The sequence below is a fragment of the Hordeum vulgare genome, chromosome 5H, assembly GCF_904849725.1.
Source record: "Hordeum vulgare subsp. vulgare chromosome 5H, MorexV3_pseudomolecules_assembly, whole genome shotgun sequence".
Lineage (NCBI taxonomy): Eukaryota > Viridiplantae > Streptophyta > Magnoliopsida > Poales > Poaceae > Hordeum > Hordeum vulgare.
In genome coordinates this window covers 493,191,962-493,199,386 of record NC_058522.1, presented here as the reverse complement: position 1 = coordinate 493,199,386, position 7,425 = coordinate 493,191,962, and the positions used below count along the sequence as shown (strand labels likewise).

The 7,425-nt window shown below is 50.4% G+C and overlaps 1 pseudogene; it reads left to right on the top strand.

The window, feature by feature from the left end:
- The first annotated feature begins 693 nt into the window (after positions 1-693).
- On the top strand, positions 694-2,744 carry LOC123397005 (annotated as a pseudogene).
- Positions 2,745-7,425: the final 4,681 nt, after the last annotated feature.

Below are 7,425 nucleotides of genomic sequence, written 5' to 3'. Positions count from 1 at the left end.
AAAACAAAAGAGTAATGCTACATCTACGTAAATTTTTACGTACGCTTACGGGATTGTCTGATTTGACAATCATTGATTGGATTAAGAGGAGGGCGTTTACGGAATTGTCTGATTTGACAATCATTGATTGGATTAAGAGGAGGGTGAGGCCCATCCACCCCTGAAAATCAGGGGGAACATGTTTAGATTAGTTGAAAGGTTTAGTAAACTTAAGTAGGATTTAGTTGGTCTAGCATTTTCGAAAAAAAAAGGGAAAAGGACTGGGCTGACCGAAGCCCGATCGATCGTCCCCCACTCTCCGTCGTCTACCTATACCGAACGTACGTGTTGGAACTCCACCAGCCGCGGCATGCTCTGGAACTGCGGCCGCAGCGCCGCATGGCCTGTGCATATGGCCCATTTGACCGCGCCGGCCGCCACCTAACCCCGGCCGCGCACACTATATATAGCCTAGCCACCGAGGCACCGATCGAGTTCATCACTTCATCCCAGCCAGGCCACACAAGCATTCGATCATTCCTTGGAGCTGCATTTTGCATCGGCAATCAACTTGCATTGCTCGATCGCGTCGACGTCTAGCTCGATCGAGCGACCTAATAAGTTAGCAAGGTAGCTAGCTAGGTTGAGAAATCTTCTAGGTCTAGAGCACTACGTACTCACGTGTGGTGTGATCACATCGTCGTCGTCGTCGACATGGTCGGGAGCAGCCCAATGCAGGCGGTGCTAGTGGCGCCGGGGGTGAAGGACAAGCAGGTGCTCGGCTACAAGCGTGACGCGTCAAGGAGAAGCACGCCGTCGCCGGCCTCATGCGCTCCATCGCCGGCTCCGGCGTGCGCAGCGCCTTCTACGTCCTGGACCTCGCCAGGGTCGTCGACCTGTACATCCGCTGGCGCCGCGCGCTCCCGGACTTGCAGGCTTACTACGCCGTCAAGTGCAACCCGGAGCAGGCGCTGCTGGGCGCGCTGGCCGCGCTCGGCGCCGGGTTCGACTGCGCCAGCCGCAGGGAGACCGAGGCCGTGCTCGCGCTCGGGGTCGAGCCGGGGAGCATCGTGTACGCCAACCCGTGCAAGCCCGAGGCGCACATCGAGTACGCGGCGCGGGTGGGCGTCAACCTCACCACGACGACTCCGAGGAGGAGGTGGAGGTGGCCAAGGTGAAGCGCTGCCACTCGAACTGCGAGCTCATCCTCCGCATCAAGGGCCCCGACAACGGCGACGCCAAGGTCGACCTCGGCACAAAGTACGGCGCGCACGCCGACGAGGTGTTGCCGCTCCTCCGCGCCGCGCAGCGCGCGGGCCTCGGCGTGGCCGGAGTGTCCTTCCACATCGGCAGCGGCGGGACCCGCACCGACGTGTACCGCGGGGCCATCGAGGCCCCGCGCGCGGCGTTCGACGCGGCCGCCGCGCTCGGCATGCCGCCAATGCGCGTGCTCGACGTAGGCGGCGGCTTCATGGCAGGAGGCACCGCGTTCGACGAGGCGGCGGCGGTCATCCGCGACGCGCTGGCGGAGCACTTCGGCGGCCTCCCGTGCGTGGGGATCATCTGCGAGCCGGGACGGTACTTCGCCGAGACGGCCTTCACGCTCGCGGCGCGCGTCATCGGGAAGCGCACGCGCGGTGAGGTGCGGGAGTACTGGATCGACGACGGACTCTATGGTCTATGGCTCCGTGTGTTGACTATTTAAATTTTCCGAGTATATTAATCCACGAAATAATAACTAGCATGGCATTGACTAGACTAATGACATACTGATTTTAAGCTAACCTAACACATACTACGCATATAGTGGATACATCCATGCAAACAAGTAGTACTGCTAGGATAAATACGAACATGAGGATAAACGAGTCATACCCTCCAATCGGCCAGTTGGCCGTAGCAGCAGCGGCGGCGACGGCAGTATCCTCTGCCGTCTTCTTCTCGGCTTCCTCGCGGAGACGGTCAGCTTCGCTTGGTGAAGACATGGCGATGACGAGGGCGACGCGGACGTAGACGAAGCAGACGGACGAAGGCGAGCAGTCGCGTGATCGCTCCCCAAAAACCTAATCGCCCCTCTCCCGTACAGGAACCGGAGAGGCGAGGTTTCGGAGGCCTGCTCTCCCAGTTCAAGGAACGAACGCGTGAGGCGGTAACGGCCACGATCCGACGTCTCGGATCGTGCCTTGTCCGTTACGTATTCTCCGTTCCTGACCGGCAAAAATAAGCGCGTAGGTATGAGCTCGGCTCGTTCCCGCAACCCGCGTCGTGACGAGGCGTGGCGAGGCGGAGGAGGAGTGCGCGAGGGCACCTTCTCTTCTCACTCTCCAATAGCATGTGGAAGAGAGACCCTTATAAAGGGGTCCAAACTCTCCTCCACTAGCGGGGTGGGACTAAACTCCCACCACCTTGTCATGCCACCACCTACATGGGCCCTTGTAGATTTTTCTGAAATTCTCTAATGGGCCTAAGGCCCACCTCCAAATTTCAACACCCTCAACTGCGTCCTCATGGATGACTACGTGCCCTGCCCGAGGCCGCTCGCCGCCCGGCGAGCCGGCGAGGTGATGTACACGTCGACGGTGTTCGGGCCAACGTGCGACTCGCTCGACACGGTGCTGACCGGGTACCGGCTGCCGGAGATGACCGTCGGGGACTGGCTCGTGTTCGACGACATGGGCGCCTACTCTATCGGCTCCAGCTCCCATTTCAACGGCTTCTCCATGTCCGACATTAAGACATTCTTGGCCTACTCTAGCTATGTCTGAAACAATTAAAATATGAAAAATGTGCTACGCATGTTGTTAATAAGTTTCATATATATTTTTACATTATTTCTATAAAAGGAGTTGCATGTAATTAAACTCGTGGGAAAATATCATACGAAAACCAACATTTGATGAAAATCGATGAAAACCACAAAAAATATATGTTGTGAAAAACTGAGAAAAATACTAGTCCCTCTATAAACTATTATAAGAGTGTTTAAATTATTAAAATAGTGTTTTAAATGCTCTTATATTAGTTTATGGAGGGGGTAGATGTTAAGATGATAATGTTTTATTGTCATGCAAAATTTTAAATTGAGACGCATTACGAGATGTGAACTACGAAAAAGATAAAATCACCTTTGAATAGTGTTAAATACTAATGTCATTATTCAGGACTGAAATTTGTCTTTTTTTAGCTCGCAGCTCCTAATGTGTTTCAACTTTAATTTGTGGGTGACAATAAAACAACATCATCTTAACATCCCAAAAAAATTTAGATTCTTTTTGGAACTTTAAAATATGGTTTTTTGTTGAATGTTGGTTTTCGTACGATATTCTCCCTAAGGTCATATCCCCTTCAACGTTTAGGGCTCGCATTCTTTTTTCCGCCTTCGCTCTACAATCAAAGAAGACACGCGCCTCTGGAATAGGGGCGGTGTCATTGTCGACGTCAAAACCGGCAGATCTTGAATAGGGGGTCCCAAACTGTGAAGCTTAGATCGATGGGTACGGTTACAGGAAAGAGGGGAAGACAATGTTTACCCAGCTTCGGGCCCTCTTGAGGAGGTAAAACCTTATGTCCTGCTTGATTATACTGATGGAGAACGATGGTTACATAGTTGATCTACCTCGAGATCGTACGAGCTAAACCGGATTAGATAACCTGCCTCTACACGTAAGAACAACTGGTTTATATAGACACGATGACCCCTAGGGTTACATGTTACCGCCTTAGATCGGGATAGATGGGCCGAACTGGTCCATCTGCCTTGGAGTGCACGCCTAGTCTTCGGAGCTTTTGATCTTGATTACGCAGTTGTTAGATAATCCGATCTTCAATGACGCAGCCCATATGATCGGCCCATAAGGGACAACCCGATTGCCCGAGGACCCCTTAATCCGGAACTCCCTGAGTAGCCCCCGAATTGGCCTTCAACGCCGATGAGTATGGTCTTCGGCAACCGAACACGTAGACAAATCGGCTTGCACGGCGAGTTCCCCTCATACTCGGCTGGTATCGGTTTAGTCGCTCCAATGACGCCGTACTCTTGAAAACGGGCGTCATTAAATCTAAAGGTTTTTAAAGGCCCAAAGGTGAATAGTCATCCATCTGACAATTCTTCTAACGAAAAGTCATAATAACAAATAATGAGAAAAACTCGAATCGGGGCTTGAGGCCACTTTCCCCGGGGCACGTTTTATCAACAAAAGAAACCGTGTCCCACATTTAAGGGGATTCGAGTTAATGACCCAATTCAACCTCCGCACGTCCCAACGGTGCGGTTGTTTTGGGAAGTGGAGGAGCTGGTGGCGCAGTAAGCAGAAACCCTTGGTTTCGCGACCTCCCTTAAAAGGGGGGAAAAGATCCAAAGCCCATCACAGGCATTCCAAACCCTTTCTCCTTCTCCTTCCAAACTCGAGCGCCCATATCCATTCCATCTCCCACCCTTTTCCAGTCGCCCTCCGTTCTAAGCTCTGCAATGGCTAGCTTGGGCTCTCACGGCAAATGGGAGGTCTCCAGCGTCTCCGAAGGGGACAACCATCTAATGCCCCAAGTGTAACATTGCCATATTTAATTTGGAACCTTCCATGTTTGGATCCATGATGTCATGCTATGGAGTTGTTATTTCATGTGACTTATTTCATGTATTCCCCTTTGCATTCATGCCATCCATAGCATTCATACCATTCTTGTGTTGTTGCGGTGTTGATCCTTATGTGTGATTGTGATGAGTGCATGTGGTGTGTGAAGTGGTGTGCAAGCTTGGGTTTTAACTTTGTTTGTTCTTCCAAAAACTAGGTTTCAACAAAACCCTCCTTCTTTATTTTCTTAAGCTCAAGATTTACTTGCTCTAACCCTGTTTGTAAAATGTAGATCATTTAGAGTATTTTCTGGTGGATGTGGTGCTATGTCTAGGGGTTTTCGAACTTTGCTGTTATGGGGTTTTTAACTAGAAAATAGATCAACTAATTCTGTTTTGTAATTATTTTTATTGCTCCAAAAATCCTTTTTCATTTTATTTAAATAGGTCATAGTTTCCTTATGATCAGGGTCATTTTTATTTTATTTTTTGGAGCCCTAGATTTCCATAGGAGTTTTTATTTTGCTGTGGCTTTGTTTAAATGGAAAAACCCAGAGGTTTTTTTTTTCTTTCTTCTCTCGCACCACCCAAGTGGGCTTCCTCCCCTCGCAGGCCCATCTCTCTCTTTCCCTCGCGCGGCAGCCCTTTTCCCACGTCCCTCTCCTGTCTGACGCCGTCTCCTTCCTCCCTCCGCTTTCCGTCAGGTTCAAAGAGAGAGAGATCGAGCGCGCCGTCGTCTCACGGACGTCGAGGCTGTCTCATCAGCCCATTTAACCCCCACCTCGACGTCTGGACCTCTAGGGTTCCTCCTAGCCGCCGCCACCTCTCTCACATATCTCTCCCTCTCTTCCCCGTCACGTAAGTTCCTCTGTCAGTGAGATTCAGAGTGTCGCCGTCGTCGATCCGCGTCCCTCTCATCGCCGGCAGCCTCTCCCCGCGGCGTCCGAGGCGTCCGCGAGCATGGGGTTCCTCCCGTCGTCCTTTTCCCGTCGCTAGAGGGGTGGATCCCCCTCTCTGGAGCCCTCCCACGGAGACTCCATCGGGCCGGAGCAGAGCGTCGTCGAGCCGCGCCTCTGCTTCCTCTTCTTCCTCTACAGTGTAGCAGGTCATCCCTGAGCTCTCTAGGGTGAGCAACTCGTCATCTCCTTCCTCTTCCCCTCGCGAGTAGAGTACCAGGGCCGTAGCTTCGCCATGTCTGTCACCGTCGCCGCCGTGTTGCTGCGCACTGGTGCACCGCCATAGCGGGCCTCCTCCTCCTGCGGTTGGCATGGGAATGAGTTCCTGGTGAACCCCTCTTCCTCCCAACAAGAGCCCGTTGCTCAATATTTGGTCTGTATCGTCGCCCGCTACCTTCCCCTGTTCCGGCCACCGTCGTTGGTAGGAATAGCAAAGGGGAGTACCTAAGAGAGTTGGTGTTTTGGCGTAGTGGTGGTCGTGGGTTCGAGTCCCAGAGCGCCCCCTTTTGTTATTTCTTTGTTTTGTGGGCAGTACCTCGACAGGGAGTGTTACCTTGCTATGTTCCCCTCCTCTGTCGAAGTGGAGTAGCTAGCCTAGTGGTGCAAGTGCTGGTTGTGCACCAGGGAGTGCCTGGGTTCGATCCCAGGGCTGCCCTTTATTATTTTTTGTGTTGTTTTGCTTTGTTGCAAGCTTGGCTTTGCCTTGGGCAGCAAGTAGTGCTCCTTTTAGCTAGAGTATGTGTATGTGAGTGTATACATATGCATATATGTGAGTATGTAATGTGAGTGTGCACATGTGTTGATGTGTGAGGAGGTAGTATGTTGTGTATGTGTGTGTGTATTGTGTGCATGTGTGTGTGACACACACACATGAACAAGGTGTCTTGCTTGCCTTAGTATCAATGGGGTGCCCTTTTGGACACCTAGGTGTGTGTGTGTGTGTAGATGAGATGTGAATAGTTGATCTAGTGGAGTAGTGCATGTGTAGGTGTGTGTGCATGAGCACTAGTGATGCATGCATGTGTGTGTGTGTGTGTGGTGGTGTGCTTAGGCACAAGTGCATGAGGTCTACCCCTCATGTTCACCATTGGTGTTGTGAGTGTGAGCATGTGCAAGTGTAGACGAGAATAGAACACATCACATGTGATAATGCACTATTTGGTCTCATGTGATGCTAGGTTGTTTTTCATCTTAACTTTGTGCCCCCATGTTATATGCAAGTACCCAAGTATTTTATATGTTTTTGGGGTACAAACTTCCCATGAATCCATTGGTAGAATCGTATTTCACTTTGGAGCACTTCCTGGAAATGCACATTTTTGTCTTGATGCCATGTTTAGGTCCTTATATCAAGTGGTGCGTTGAGCCTATGAGGATGATTCCTTGATGTGGCAATAGTGGGTGAACCCCTCTACAACATGGTAGTTTTGTTTTGCTCATAGGAGTTTGTATGTGGTAGTTGTGAGCTGTCAAAGTTGACACTTGTAAGTGCATCTAGTGCCCCTTAGTGATTTTGGTGGTTTGAAGACTTATAGGTTAAGTATCTAATGTGTTTATGAGTGTACACAGGATCTATAAGTCACTGAGGAGTTTGATATATTTGATGAATATCAACCCCTAAAAATGTATATCTTCGGTTGAAGAAACTGGTCTGAAGCTGAAGAATTGAATCGCGAAGAATCTGCGATGAAATTGATATTCCTCATGAAGATATTGAAATTGAGGAATTCGGTTTGTCCTGAAGAAAATCATTCTGAAGACTTTGAAGCATGAAGATTTACTCTTTCTGTTTTATTTTCTTCACACTTGAGTAATAGGAACACCGTACTATTAAAGGGGGTCGAAGTGACACTTTGGAATGAATTTCCTCATGATGCTCAACCCAAGCCTAATCCTACCAAAAGCCTCAAGTGAGGAATA